The following is a 17550-nucleotide window of genomic DNA, read 5'->3' as shown; positions in this document are numbered from 1 at the left end:
ACCATGACAATATACTGTGACTTTAATGATATAGTTATGAAGATAATGTTTCACTGATGAAAAAATATGCATGATTAAAAAAAATGACAATATAGCAATATAGCCTTGCCAATATAGCCAAGGTGACGATATGTAAATCTTCGCAATGTAACCAAAATGAGCAGATAGCCAAAATGACGATATGTTCATAATGACAATACTGCTACTACGAAAATATATTCCCCATGACACTATAGCTACAATGACAATAAAGCAATCTTCACAAAAGAGTAACATTGAAAATACAGGAAACGACAAAGTAGCCACAATGACAATGCAGCTATCGTGACAATAATATCACGATATACATCAATCGCCAGGCTATTAGAGTCACCTTGATAGTAATCTTTCAATGACTTTATAAATATCATGAAAATATAGCCCTCATGTCAACACATTTCCTATGACAATTTAGTCATTATGATAACATAGTCACGACGAGAAGATATTCACTATGACAATAAAGCTACCATGATCATATAACTGATATGACAATATAGATTTCAGTATATGTAGTGTCCAGGACAATATAGAAATTACGGCAACACAGTAACCATGAGAATATACTCAGAAATACAATAAAATCGTCATAACAAAATGATCCAACCATGAAAATATAGTTACCCTGCCACTATGACTTTAATTGAGATGTAACCAACATAAAATACATTCAACATGACAGTACTGAAACTATAACAATATCGCATATCATGGCAATACATTCACATGATAATTTAAAAAAAAGGAAATTTTCGGTTTTATAATGTATCTTCAAGAGCAAAATCAACACCATTAAATATGCTACAATGAAAATGCAGTCAAACTGTCATTATAACCATCATCATGAAATACTCACCATGACAGTATAGTTATCTTAGCAATATAGCCACTAAGAGATTATAGTCATAATGTCAACTTGGTCAAAATGACAATATACTGTCACATTAATAGTAAAGTTATCACGATAATGTATCGCTTATGAAAAAATATGCATGACTAAAAAAATGACAAAATAGCAACTATAAAAGATATCACCTTGACACTATAGCCAAGGTGACGATATGTAGATCTTCGTAATATAACCAAAATGAGTAGATAGCCAAAATGACGGTATGTTCATAATGACAATACTACTGCTATGAAAATATATCCCCCATGACACTATAGCTACAATGACAATAAAGCAATTTTCACAAAAGAGTAACAGTAAAAATACAGCAAACGACTATATAGCCACCATGAAAGTACAGCCACTATGACAATAATGTCACGATATAATTCACTGACTATATAAATATCATGAAAATAAGGCTTCCATGTCAACATACTTACCATGACAATTTAGCCAATATGATAATATAGTCAAGATGGCAATATATTCACTATAACAAAATAGCCATGATCATATAAGTGACATGACAATACAATCAACGCAACAATACGGAAGCATTCAAATTATATTCATTATGGCAATATAAGCACCTGACAATATTGATGCTGTGACAAAATAGTCTCTTTCGGATCATAGCAAACATATAGGCTCCAGGACAATATAGTGTCCATGACAAAATAACGACCAAGACAAGATTTTTAATTAAGATATAGTCACCTTGACAGTATAGACGATAAAGCAATGAAACAACAATGAAAATGTACTTGCCATAACAATATAACTACCATGAAAATGCAGGCAACATGACAAAATTGTCACAATGAATTATAATCGCCATTACAATTTAGTTACCATAATCATATATCAATCATGATGATATCATCAGGAAGCTGACATAAACACCATCACAGTATAAAAACCATGACAATATAGTGACATCATAATATGATATCGATACACTTGCACTCACATTACCAAATAAGCCGCCATGAAAATATTGTCATCATGATCATATGATTAAAACAAAATTGTAGTTAATGACAAAATATAAACACAACGACAAAATTAACCATAGCAAAATAGCTAGCAAGTAAATATAGCGACCAAGATAATGTAGTTAGGATGGCATTATATTGAAAATAACAATACAGCCACAATGGCAATATCGTCACCATGACAATGGAGCTACCATGAAAATATAGTAACATTGACAATGTAGCTACTATGATAATAAAATCGCAGGGAACATATCCACAATAACAGTTTATTTGCTAAGACACTATATCACCAGGCCAATATCGCCAAAATGTTAGTCTAAGCATCATGGCAATATACCACCAGAAAAAGAAAATAAGCACCACAATGATATAGCTATCTTAACAATACAGCTACCCTGATAATATATTCAATATGAAAAGACAGTCACCTCTTTACAGTATAACAAAAATGAAAAATAGCTATCGTGTCAATGTAATCACCTATCAATATAGTCACCTTGGCAATATAGTTACCATAACCATGTAATCATTACTGGAATATAACCAACATGACTATATAGTCAAGATGACATGCAACCATCATGACAATTCAGGGAACATGACATTAGAGTCTCTACGACAATATTGCAATCGCTTCAACAAATTAAATGATAATATGGATATTACTGGAACACAGTCACCATGACAGTATTATCACAAATGCAATATAACCGCGATAACAAAAATATCCTACCATGAAAATTTAGCCACCCTGCCACTGCAATATAGCTAACATAATAATACATTCACTACGACAGTACTGAAATCATGATAATATAGCATATCATGACAATGTAGTCACCTGATGACAGTCTAGCACCAGCTACCGACGTGTACGGAGCTGCTGTCGTCTTTCATAGCTAGGCTGTAGCTATTCCTCCCTGCGTTGTCGCTACCCTTCCTTTGTTTTGAAGGTTATATCCTATATGATCATGATTGGTGTATGATTATCGAAAGCATAATGTGATATCGTTTGTATTTCATTGTAATGAATTTGTCATAGTAACTATATTTTCATGTAAGCGATATTTTTATGGTAGGTACATTTTCATGGTTGTTCCACTGTTTTAATGGCTATATTGTCAAGGTGACTGTATTGTGATGATAAATCCTGTCTTCTTCGCTATTTTGTCATAGAGACTATATTCTCTTGGACGCTATATGTTTGCTATGATCCAAATATGACTATTTTGTCACAGTATCTATATTTTCATGTGGCTGTATTCTCAGAGTCGATATAATTTATAAATGCGTTTATTAGTGCGTTGACTATACTGTCATATCATTTATGTGATCATGGTGGCTTTATTGTTATGGTGAATATATTAGCGTTTTGACTATATTATCAGAATGGCCAAACTGTCACTTTAAAGATATTCATATGGAGGCTATATTTTCACGACAAATATATTTATATGGACGCTATATTTTCATGATGTTCATGTACTCATTGTATATTCATTATCAAGGTGACGCTAATGTCCTGGCGATTGATTTATATCGAGAGATTATTGTCACGGTGGCTTTATTGTCTTGATGGCTGTACAGTCGTTTGCTATTTTTTAAGTAGAACTCTTTTTGTGAAGATGGCTTTATTGTCAGTGAAGCTGGAGACTCGTGGGGACCATATTTTTATAGTTACATTATTGTCATTATGAACATACCGTCGTTCTGGTTATCATCTCTTTTTCTTTACCTTGCTATGATGTATATATCGTCACCTTGACTATAGTGGGAAGGTGATCTTTTTTATAGGTGCTATTCTGTCATTTTCTAATCATGCATATTTTGTCACAAGCGATATATCATTTTGATAACTTTATTATTAAGGTGACAGTATTTTAATAGCGACTATATTGTCATAATGACTATAATCTCAGAGTGGCTATATTGCCATGATCACTATTTTATAATGATATTTATGTCATAGTGACTTTATTTTCATGGCAGCTTTTTAATGGTGTATAAAATTTGTCCCTGAGGTTATACCATAATAGAAGCGAAATTTTTATTTTTCATTAAATGATCAAGTGACTACATTGTCATGATATGCTATATTATCATGCTTTCAGTACTGTCGTGGTGATAGTTTTGTTATTGTGGCTATATTATAATGGAAGCCATGGTGGCAGGGTGACTATATTTTCATGGTAGGATTATTTTATTATGACGATTATATAACATTTCTGAGTATATTGTAATTGTGATTGTATTGCCATAGTATCTATATTGTCATTTAACTTGTTGAATTACTGGCAATATTGTGTTATAGACTGTATTTTGATGTTTTTTGTACTGTCATGGTAGTTGTATTGTCATCTTGACTATAAGGACATGGTGACTATATTGCCGTTAAGAATACATTGCTATGGTAATCATATTGCCATGATGGCTATAATGTTTGGTTACCATATTGCCATGATGGCTATATTGTTTAGTTACCATATTGCCATGATGGCTATTTGTCATTTTTTTTTTTTATATTTGAAGAAGGTGGCTGTCTTTGAATGTTACCTATATTGTCAGAGTAGTATATTGTCAAGTTAGCTATATCGTTGTGATGAGTATTTTTTCTGTTGATATATTGCCATGATGGCTATACTAAAATTTTAGAGATATTGGCATGGTGATATATCGTCTTAGCAGCTAAACTCTTGTTGTGGCTATATTTTGGGTATTTTCTATCTTGAATATTTTGCCATGGCAGCTACATTATCAACGTTACTATATTTTCATGGTAGCTATATTGTCATGGTGACGACATTGGCACGGTGGATGTATTGTAATTTTCAATACAATGCTCGCTACATTATCTTGGTCGCTATAACAATTTGATGGCTATATTGCAATGATTAATTTTGTCGTTGGGGATATATTTGTCACTACCTACAATATTGTTGTGATTATATGATCATGATAACAATATATTCATGGCGGCTTCTTTGGTATTGTAAGTGTAAGTGTATGGATATCATATCATCATGTCACTTATACTGTCATGGTTTTTGTACTGTGATATTGTTTATGTCAACCTGCTGTTTATATGATCATGATTGGTCTATGACTATGGTAACTATATTGTAATGCCGATGATATTTCATTATGATAATTTTGTCATGTTGACTAAAATTTCATGATATCTATAATGTTTTGGCAGGTACAGTTTCATGATTGTTACATTGTTTTATGGTCTATACTGTCAAGGTGTCTATATTATAATGATATATCCTGTCTTGGTCGCTCTTTTGTCATAGAGACTATGTTGTTCTACCGGTTATATGTTTGCTAAGATTCAAAAGAGACTATTTGTCACAGTATCTATATTGTCATGTAGTTATACTGCCATATTGAATATGATTTGTATATTTCTTTCTTGCTTCTTTGACTATATTGTCACATCAGTTATATGATCACTGTGGCTATATCGTTATAGTGAATAAATTGCCGTCATGACTATAATATGATAATGGCCAGATTATCATGGCTGACATGTTGACATGGAGGCTATATTTTCATGATATTTATAGTGTCATTGTAAGTTTATTATCAAGGTGACTAATGACATGGTGATGATTTGTATCGTGACATTATTATCATGGTGACTGAACTATGATGGTGGCTATATTCTCATTTGCTGTATTTTCAATATTGCTCTTTTGTGAATATGGCTTTGTTGTCAGAGTAGCTATAGTGTCATGGGGAAAATATTTTCATAGTGGTAGTATTGTCATTATGACCATACCGTCATTTTGTCTAGCTTTTCATTTTAGTTACATTGCTATAATGTGTATATCGTCACCTTAGCTATATTAGCAAGGTGATCTTTTTATAGGTGATATATTGTCATTATTTAACTCTTGCATACTTAGTCATAAGCGAAATATTATCATGATAATTATATTTTTATGGTGATAATATTGTCATAGCGACTATATTATCATTATGACTATAATGTCACAGTGACTATATTGCCAAGATAACTATATTGTCATGGTGACTTTTTTATCGAGAGTTTTATAATGTCATAATGACTGTATTTTCGTAGAAGCTTTTTTAATGGTGTTGATATTGCCCTTGAGGATATACCATTATAGAAGAGAAATTGTCATTTTGATTAAATTATCAGGTGAATATATTGCCATGATATGCGATACTGTTATTGTTTCAATACTGTTATGGTAAATCTTTTATTACTGTTTCAACATTGCAATGGAAACCAAAATGGTAGGTGGCTATATTTTCATAGTAGGATAATTTTATCATGGCGATTATATTGCATTTCTGAGTATATTGTCATGGTGACTATGTTGCCATAATATCTATATTTTCATATAATTTGTGTTATTGATGGCAATATTGTCTTAGAGACGGTACTGTCATGTTTTCCGTATTGCACGGTGGTTGCATTGTCAACGTGACTACATAGTCATGTTGGCTCCATTGTCGTTAAGATCACATTGTTATGCTAACTATATTACCATAGTGGCTGTATTGTTAAATCACTATATCGCCATGATGGCTATTTGTCATTTTTGTTGTATAACAAGGAGGTGACTGTCTTTTCATGTTGGCAATATTGTCAGAATAGCTATATTGTCGAGTAGTGGGTATATATATTTCTATTCTGGCGGTATATTATCATGATAGCAATAATAACAGTTTGGCGATATTGGCATAGCGATATAGTGTTTTAGGAGCTAAACTCTTGTTGTGGATATTTTTCAATTGTATATTTTATCATGGTAGCTACATAGTCAAGGTTACTATATTTTCATGGTAGCTACAAGGTCATGGTGAAGACATTGGCATGGTGGTTGTATTCTTACTTTCAATATAATGCCGTCCTGGCTACATTATCTTGGTCGCTATATCATCTTGATGGTTATATTGTTATGGTTAACTTTGTCTTTCGGGATATATTTTGTAATTAGTGACAATACTGTTGTGTTTATAAGTTCATGAAAACTTATATGCTATTGTAAGTGTAAGTGAATGGATATCATCTCATCATGTCCCTTAAATTGTGATGGTTTTTACACTATGATCTTGTTTATGTCAACCTGCTGATTATATAATAATGATTGGTGTATGATGATGGTAACAAATATTGTAATGTCGTTTCATTTTATTGTGATAATTTTGTCATGTTGACTACAATTCCATAACAGCTATAATGTTATGATCATATCATGATGGTAAATCCTGTATGAGTCACTGATTTTTCACAGAGACTATATTGTCCGGGGCTCTATATTTTTGCTATGATCCGAAAACGACTCTCTATTAACAGTATCTATATTGTCAGGTGGTTATATTGCCATTGTGAATATAAGTTGAATGTTTCTATATTTTTGCTTTGATTATATTGTCATATCAGTTATATGATCATGGTAGCTTTATTGTCATAGTGAATAGATTGTCGTCGTGACTATATTTTTATAATGGCTAAATTGTCATAGCAAATATCTCGACATGGGGGCTATATTTTCATGATATTTATAAAGTCATTGTAAGATTACTGTCAAGGTACCTTTATTGTCCTGGTGATTGAGTTATATCGTGATATTATTGTCAAGATGTTTGTATTGTCATGGTGGCTATATTGTAGTTTGCTGTATTTTAATTTTACGCTTTTGTGGAGATAGCTTTATTGTCAGTGAACCTATAGTGTCATTGGAGAATATATTTTCCTAGTGGAATTATTGTCATGTACATTCTGTCATTTTGGCCATCTCCTTATTTTGGTTACATTTCTATCATAAATATATCATCACCTTGGCTACATTAGCAACGTGATCTTTTTTTACGGTTGCTATATTTTCATTTTTTAATCATGCATTTTTGGTCGTAAGAGATACATTATCATGATAACTATAACATTCCGGTAACTATACATTGGCATTTTGACTATGTTGTTATTATGACAATGGTATGTTGGATATCTTGCCAAAGTAACTTTATTGTCGTGGTGTCTATTTCATCATGATGGTTATAATGTCATGGTGACTACATTTTCACGGTAGCTTTTACATTGGTGTTGGGTTTGCCCTTGAGGATGTATCAATATAAAACGAGATTCTCATTTTGATTAAATCATTAGGGGACTTCATTGTCGTGATATGCTATATTCTTATGGTTTCAGGAATGTCATTGTATGTGTATAATTATGTTGGCTATATTCTAATGGAAGCCACAGTGGCAGAGTCGCTATATTTTCAGGATATAATCATTTTGTTATGTCGATTATATTCAACTTGTGTGTATATTGTCATAGTGACTGTTGCCATAATATCTATACTGTCATGTGATTTGTTGAATTGGTGGCTATATTGTCATAATGTAATGTCATGATTCCTGTATTGTCTTGGTGGTTGTATTGTCATCGTGTCTATATGGTCATGGTAGTTATATCTCCATTAAGATTATATTGATATGGTAATTATATTGCCATGGTGGCTGTATTGTTAAATAAATATATCGCCATGATGGCTATTTGTTATTTTTTGTTATATTACAAGGGGGTGATTGTCTTTTCATGTTGCCTATATATCAGGGTACCTATATTGTTATCATAAAAATACAGTCATAAAGACAATATAGTCGCCATGCCAATATTTTCACCTTAATGATATGGGTATCATGATAATATATCGCTTATAACAGAATATGCACGATTAAAAAATGACAATATACCACCTATAAAAAAACACCTTCCCAATATAGCTAAGGTGACGATATATATAGCATAGCAATGCAACCCAAATTAGAAGATAGCTAAAATGACTTTATTTCATAATGACAATTGCGTCACTATGAAAATTTGTTCCCAATGAAAGTATAGATACACTGACATTAAAGCCATATTCACTAAATAGTAACATTGAAAACGCATCAAACGACATTATAGCCACCATGATTGTACAGCCACCATAACAATAATGTTACAACATAAATCAATCACTGTGATATTAGAGTAAACTTGAAAAAAATTTTACAATTACCATAAAGGTATCATGAGAATATAGCATCCATATGAACATATTTCCCAAGAGAGTTTAGCCATTATGATAGTATAGTCACAACTACAATATATTCACTATAACAACAATGCCACTATGATCATATAACTGATATAACAATATAGTCCACGCAACATTAAAGAAACATTCAGAATATATTCACAACATCAATATAGCCACCTGACAGTATAGATACCGTGACAGAATAGTCGCTTTCGGATCATAGAAAACATATACCCTCTAAAGTATATAGTGTCCAGGAGACAATAGTGTCCAAAACAGGATTTATCAATACTATACAGTATAGTATATTACAGTATAGCCCATAAAATAATGTCAGAACCATGAAAATGTACCTGCCATACCAATATAACTACTATCAAAATGAAGTCAACATACCAAAATGATCAAAAAAGATATTGCCATTGCTATATAGTTACAATAATCATACATTAATGATGATAATGTAATCAGCATTTTCACATAAGCACCATCACCGTTTAAAAGCATGACAGACTAAGTTACATAATGATATGATATCCAGACAGATACACTCAAGATGCCAAATAAGCCGTCATAGAAATATTATCATGATCATATAATAACAACCAAATTGTAGGTAAAGACAAAATACATCCCCAACGATGAAATTGACCGTAGCAATATAGCCATTAAGTTGATATAGCGACCAAGATGATGTAGCCAGGATGGCATTATATTAAACATAACACCCGCCATGCCAATATCGTCATCTTTACAATGTAGCTTGCATGAAATATAGTAACCTTGACAATGTAGGTACCAAGATAATATATTCCCATGAAAAAATGTCCAAAACAACAGTTGGGCTGCGAACACTATATCACCATGCTAATCTTGTCAAAATTCTAGTATAACCATCGTGGAAATATACCAAAATGAAAAAAAATACCCACACAATAAGATAGCTAACTTAACAATATAGCTACTCTGACAAAAAGCCTTGATGGCAATATAGTTACCATAAGAATGTAATCTTAATGACAGTATAACCATCATGACCATAGAGTCAAGATGACAAGACAACCATGATGACCATACAGGCAACATGACACTACAGTCTCTATGACAATATTGCCATCAATTTAATAAATCAAATGACAATATAGAAATTATGGCAACACAGTCACCATGACAATATATTCAAAAATACAATAAAATACTAATAACAAAATGATCAAACCATGAACATATAGCCACCCTGCCACTATGGCTTCCATTGTAATGTAGCCAACATAATAAACATTCACCATGACAGTACTGAAACTATAACAATGTAGCATATCATGACAATGTATTCACCTCATAATTTAAACAAAATGAAATTTCCGTTTTTATGATGATATATATCGAAGGGTAAATCAACACCATTAAATAAGCTACATTGAAAATGTAGTCACATGTAGTTATCCTACCAATATAGCCACTAAGAGATTATAGTCATAATGAAAATATAGTCACCATGACAATATACTGTCACTTTAATGATGTAGTTATCAAGATAATGTATCACTCATGAAAAAATATATATGATTAAAAGACATGACACTATATTAACTATAAAAAGATCACTTTCCCAATATAGCCAAGGTGACGATATGTAAATCTTCGCAATGTAACCAAAATGAGCAGATACCCAAAATGACGATATGTTCATAATGACAATACTGCTACTACGAAAATATATTCCCCATGACACTAAGCTACAATGACAATAAAGCAATCTTCACAAAAGAGTAACATTGAAAACACAGGAAACGACAATATAGCCACCATGACAATGCAGCTATCGTGACAATAATGTCACGATATACATCAATCGCCAGGCTATTAGAGTCACCTTGATAGTAATATTTGAGTGACTTTATGAATATTATGAAAATATAGCACTCATATCAACATATTTCCTTTAGCCATTATAATAATATGGTCACGACGAGAAGATATTCACTATGACAATAAAGTTACCATGGTCATATAACTGATATGACAATATAGATATCAGGATATGTAGTGTCCAGGACAATATAGAAATTACGGCAACACAGTAACCATGAGAATATACTCACAAATTCAATAAAATCGTCATAACAAAATGATCCAACCATGAAAATATAGTTACCCTGCCACTATGACTTTAATTGTAATGTAACCAACATAATATACATTCAACATGACAGTACTAAAACTATAACAATATCGCATATCATGGCAATATATTCACATGATAATTTAAAAAAAAGGAAATTTTCATTTTCATAATATATCTTCAAGGGCAAAATTAACACCATTAAATATGCTACCATGAAAATGTAGTCAAACTGTCATTATAACCATCATCATGATATAGTCATCATGACAGTATAGTTATCTTAGCAATATAGCCACTAAGAGAATATAGCCATAATGTCAACATTATCACAATGACAATATACTGTCGTCTTAATAGTAAAGTTATCACGATAATGTATCGCTTATGAAAAAATATGCATGACTAAAAAAAATGACAATATAGCAATTATAAGAGAGATCACCTTGACACTATAGCCAAGGTGACGATATGTAAATCTTCGCAATATAAACAAAATGAGTAGATAGCCAAAATGACGGTTTGTTCATAATGACAATACTGCTGCTATGAAAATATATCCCCCATGACACTATAGCTACAATGACAATAAAGCAATCTTCACAAAAGAGTAACAGTGAAAATACAGTAAACAACTATATAGCCACCATGAAAGTACAGCCACTATGACAATAATGTCACGATGTAATTCACTGACTATATAAACATCATGAAAATAAGGCTTCCACGTCAACATACTTACCATGACAATTTAGCCAATATGATAATATAGTCAAGACGGAAATATATTCACTATAACAATATAGCCATGATCATATAAGTGATATGATAATACAGTCAACGCAACAATAACGGAGCCTTCAAATTATATTCATTATGGCAATATAAGCACTTGACAATATTGATGCTGTGACAAAATAGTCTCTTTCGGATCATAGCAAACATATAAGCTCCAGGACAATATAGTGTCCATGACAAAATAGCGACTAAGAAGAGATTTTTAATTAAGATATAGTCACCTTGACAGTATAGCCGATAAAACAATGAAACAACTATGAAAATGTACCTGCTATAACAATATAGCTACCATGAAAATGCAGGCAACATGACAAAATTGTCACAATGAAATATAATCGCCATTACAATTTAGTTACCATAATCATATATTTATCATGACAATATCATCAGTAGGCTGACATAAACACCATCACAGTATAAAAACCATGACAATATTGTGACCTGATAATATGATATCCATATACTTGCCCTCACATTACCGAATAAGCCGCCATGAAAATATTGTTATCATGATCATATGATTAAAACAAAATTGTAGTTAATGACAAAATATATCCCCAACGACAAAATTAACCATGGCAATATAGCAAGCAAGTAAATATAGCGACCAAGATAATGTAGTTAGGATGTCATTATATTGAAAATAACAATACAGCCACAATGGCAATATCGTCAATTTGACAATGGAGCTACCATGAAAATATAGTAACATTGACAATGTAGCTACTATGATAATAAAATCCCATGGAACATATCCACAATAACAGTTTATTTGCTAAGACACTCTATCACCATGCCAATATCGCCAAAATGTTAGTCTAGGCATCATGCCAATATACCACCAGAAAAAGAAAATAAGCATCACAATGATATAGCTAACTTAACAATGTAGCTACCCTGATAATATATTCAATATGAAAAGACAGTCACCTCCTTACAGTATACCTACCATGGCAATTTAGTCACCTATCAATATAGTCACCATGGCAATATAGTTACCATAACCATGTAATCATAACTGGAATATAACCAACATGACTATATAGTCAAGATGACATGCAACCATCATGACAATACAGGCAACATGACATTAGAGTCTCTACGACAATATTGCAATCGCTTCAACAAATTAAATGATGATATAGGTATTACTGGAACACAGTCACCATGACAGTATTATCACAAGTGCAATATAACCGCGATAAGAAAATAATCCTACCATGAAAATTTAGCCACCCTGCCACTGCAATATAGCTAACATAATAATACATTCACTACGACAGTACTGAAACCATAACAATATAGCATATCATGACAATGTAGTCACCTGATGACAGTCGCGCACCAGCTACCGACGTGTACGGAGCTGCTGTCGTCTTTCAAAGCTAGGTTGTAGCTATTCCTCTCTGCGTTGTCGCTACCCTTGCTTTGTTTTGAAGGTTATATCTTATATGATCATGATTGGTGTATGATTATCGAAAGCATAATGTGATATCGTTTGTATTTCATTGTAATGAATTTGTCATAGTAACTATATTTTCATGTAAGCTATATTGTTATAGTAGGTACATTTTCATGGTTATTCCACTATTTTATTGGCTATACTTTCAAGGTGACTGTATTGTGATGATAAATTCTGTCTTCTTCGCTATTTTGTCATAGAGACTATATTCTCTTGGACGCTATATTTTTCCTATGATCCAAAAATGACTATTTTGTCACGGTATCTATATTTTTATGTGCTGTATTCTCAGAGTGGATATAATTTATAAATGCGTTTATTGTTGCGTTGACTATATTGTCATATCATTTATGTGATTATGGTAGCTTTATTGTTATGGTGAATATATTAGCGTCTTGACTATATTATCAGAATGGCGAAACTGTCACTTTAAAGATATTCATATGGAGGCTATATTTTCACGACAAATATATTTATATGAACGCGATATTTTCATGATGTTCATGTACTCATAGTATATTCATTATCAAGGTGACGCTAATGTCCTGGCGATTGATTTATATCGAGAGATTATTGTGATGGTGGCTGTACTGTCTTGATGGCTGTATAGTCGTTTGCTATATTTTCAATAGTACTCTTTTTGTGAAGATGGCTTTATTGTCAGTGAAGTTGGAGAATCGTGGGGAACATATTTTCATAACTGCAGTATTGTCATTATGAACATACCGTCGTTCTGGTTATCATCTCTTTTTCTTTACGTTGCTATGATGTATATATCGTCACCTTGACTATAGTGGCAAGTTGATCTTTTTTTATAGGTGCTATACTGTCATTTTCTAATCATGCATATTTTGTCACAAGCGATATATCATTTTGAAAACTTTATTATTAAGGTGACAGTATTTTAATAGCGACTATATTGTCACAATGACTATAATATCAGAGTGGCTATATTGCCATGGTCACTATTTTATCATGATATTTATGTCAGTAGCAGTACTCCTGAAACAGGAGTTGTGGGAGTATGTGATAGAATGTAAGAAAGTAAATTCTCGATTAGTATGGGTAAAACTGAAAGTTGATGGAGAGAGATGGGTGAATATTGGTGCATATGCACCTGGGCATGAGAAGAAAGATCATGAGAGGCAAGTGTTTTGGGAGCAGCTGAATGAGTGTGTTAGTGGTTTTGATGCACGAGACCGGGTTATAGTGATGGGTGATTTGAATGCAAAGGTGAGTAATGTGGCAGTTGAGGGAATAATTGGTATACATGGGGTGATCAGTGTTGTAAATGGAAATGGTGAAGAGCTTGTAGATTTATGTGCTGAAAAAGGACTGATGATTGGGAATACCTGGTTTAAAAAGCGAGATATACATAAGTATACTTATGTAAGTAGGAGAGATGGCCAGAGAGCGTTATTGGATTACGTGTTAATTGACAGGCGCGCGAAAGAGAGACTTTTGGATGTTAATGTGCTGTGCTGAGAGGTGCAACTGGAGGGATGTCTGATCATTATCTTGTGGAGGCTAAGGTGAAGATTTGTATGGGTTTTCAGAAAAGAAGAGTGAATGTTGGGGTGAAGAGTGTGGTGAGAGTAAGTGAGCTTGGGAAGGAGGCTTGTGTGAGGAAGTACCAGGAGAGACTGAGTACAGAATGGAAAAAGGTGAGAACAATGGAAGTAAGGGGAGTGGGGGAAGAATGGGATGTATTTCGGGAATCAGTGATGGATTGCGCAAAAGATGCTTGTGGCATGAGAAGAGTGGGAGGTGGGTTGATTAGAAAGGGTAGTGAGTGGTGGGATGAAGAAGTAAGAGTATTAGTGAAAGAGAAGAGAGAGGCATTTGGAAGATTTTTGCAGGGAAAAAATGCAATTGAGTGGGAGATGTATAAAAGAAAGAGACAGGAGGTCAAGAGAAAGGTACAAGAGGTGAAAAAAAGGGCAAATGAGAGTTGGGGTGAGAGAGTATCATTAAATTTTAGGGAGAATAAAAAGATGTTCCGGAAGGAGGTAAATAAAGTGCGTAAGACAAGGGAGCAAATGGGAACTTCAGTGAAGGGTGCAAATGGGGAGGTGATAACAAGTAGTGGTGATGTGAGAAGGAGATGGAGTGAGTATTTTGAAGGTTTGTTGAATGTGTTTGATGATAGAGTGGCAGATATAGGGTGTTTTGGTCGAGGTGGTGTGCAAAGTGAGAGGGTTAGGGAAAATGATTTGGTAAACAGAGAAGAGGTAGTAAAAGCTTTGCGGAAGATGAAAGCCGGCAAGGCAGCAGGTTTGGATGGTATTGCAGTGGAATTTATTAAAAAAGGGGGTGACTGTATTGTTGACTGGTTGGTAAGGTTATTTAATGTATGTATGACTCATGGTGAGGTGCCTGAGGATTGGCGGAATGCGTGCATAGTGCCATTGTACAAAGGCAAAGGGGATAAGAGTGAGTGCTCAAATTACAGAGGTATAAGTTTGTTGAGTATTCCTGGTAAATTATATGGGAGGGTATTGATTGAGAGGGTGAAGGCATGTACAGAGCATCAGATTGGGGAAGAGCAGTGTGGTTTCAGAAGTGGTAGAGGATGTGTGGATCAGGTGTTTGCTTTGAAGAATGTATGTGAGAAATACTTAGAAAAGCAAATGGATTTGTATGTAGCATTTATGGATCTGGAGAAGGCTTATGATAGAGTTGATAGGGATGCTCTGTGGAAGGTATTAAGAATATATGGTGTGGGAGGTAAGTTGTTAGAAGCAGTGAAAAGTTTTTATCGAGGATGTAAGGCATGTGTACGTGTAGGAAGAGAGGAAAGTGATTGGTTCTCAGTGAATGTAGGTTTGCGGCAGGGGTGTGTGATGTCTCCATGGTTGTTTAATTTGTTTATGGATGGGGTTGTTAGGGAGGTGAATGCAAGAGTTTTGGAAAGAGGGGCAAGTATGAAGTCTGTTGGGGATGAAAGAGCTTGGGAAGTGAGTCAGTTGTTGTTCGCTGATGATACAGCGCTGGTGGCTGATTCATGTGAGAAACTGCAGAAGCTGGTGACTGAGTTTGGTAAAGTGTGTGAAAGAAGAAAGTTAAGAGTAAATGTGAATAAGAGCAAGGTTATTGGGTACAGTAGGGTTGAGGGTCAAGTCAATTGGGAGGTGAGTTTGAATGGAGAAAAACTGGAGGAAGTGAAGTGTTTTAGATATCTGGGAGTGGATCTGGCAGCGGATGGAACCATGGAAGCGGAAGTGGATCATAGGGTGGGGGAGGGGGAGAAAATTCTGGGAGCCTTGAAGAATGTGTGGAAGTCGAGAACATTATCTCGGAAAGCAAAAATGGGTATGTTTGAAGGAATAGTGGTTCCAACAATGTTGTATGGTTGCGAGGCGTGGGCTATGGATAGAGTTGTGCGCAGGAGGATGGATGTGCTGGAAATGAGATGTTTGAGGACAATGTGTGGTGTGAGGTGGTTTGATCGAGTAAGTAACGTAAGGGTAAGAGAGATGTGTGGAAATAAAAAGAGCGTGGTTGAGAGAGCAGAAGAGGGTGTTTTGAAATGGTTTGGGCACATGGAGAGAATGAGTGAGGAAAGATTGACCAAGAGGATATATGTGTCGGAGGTGGAGGGAACGAGGAGAAGAGGGAGACCAAATTGGAGGTGGAAAGATGGAGTGAAAAAGATTTTGTGTGATCGGGGCCTGAACATGCAGGAGGGTGAGAGGAGGGCAAGGAATAGAGTGAATTGGAGCGATGTGGTATACCGGGGTTGACGTGCTGTCAGTGGATTGAATCAGGGCATGTGAAGCATCTGGGGTAAACCATGGAAAGCTGTGTAGGTATGTATATTTGCGTCTGTGGACGTATGTATATACATGTGTATGGGGGATGTGTTGGGCCATTTCTTTCGTCTGTTTCCTTGCGCTACCTCGCAAACGCGGGAGACAGCGACAAAGCAAAAAAAAAAAAAAAATTATGTCATAGTGACTGTCTTTTCATGGCAGGTTTTTAATGGTGTATAGAATTTTGTACCTGAGGTTATACCATAATAGAAGCGAAATTTTTATTTTTCATTAAATGATCAAGTGACTACATTGTCATGATATGTTATAATGTTATGGTTTCAGTACTATCGTGGTGAATGTTTTGTTATTGTGCCTATATTATAATGGAAGCCATAGTGGCAGGGTGACTATATTTTCATG

The sequence above is a fragment of the Panulirus ornatus genome, chromosome 55, assembly GCF_036320965.1.
Source record: "Panulirus ornatus isolate Po-2019 chromosome 55, ASM3632096v1, whole genome shotgun sequence".
In the NCBI taxonomy this organism is placed as follows: domain Eukaryota; kingdom Metazoa; phylum Arthropoda; class Malacostraca; order Decapoda; family Palinuridae; genus Panulirus; species Panulirus ornatus.
Note: the sequence above shows the minus strand (reverse complement) of the source record.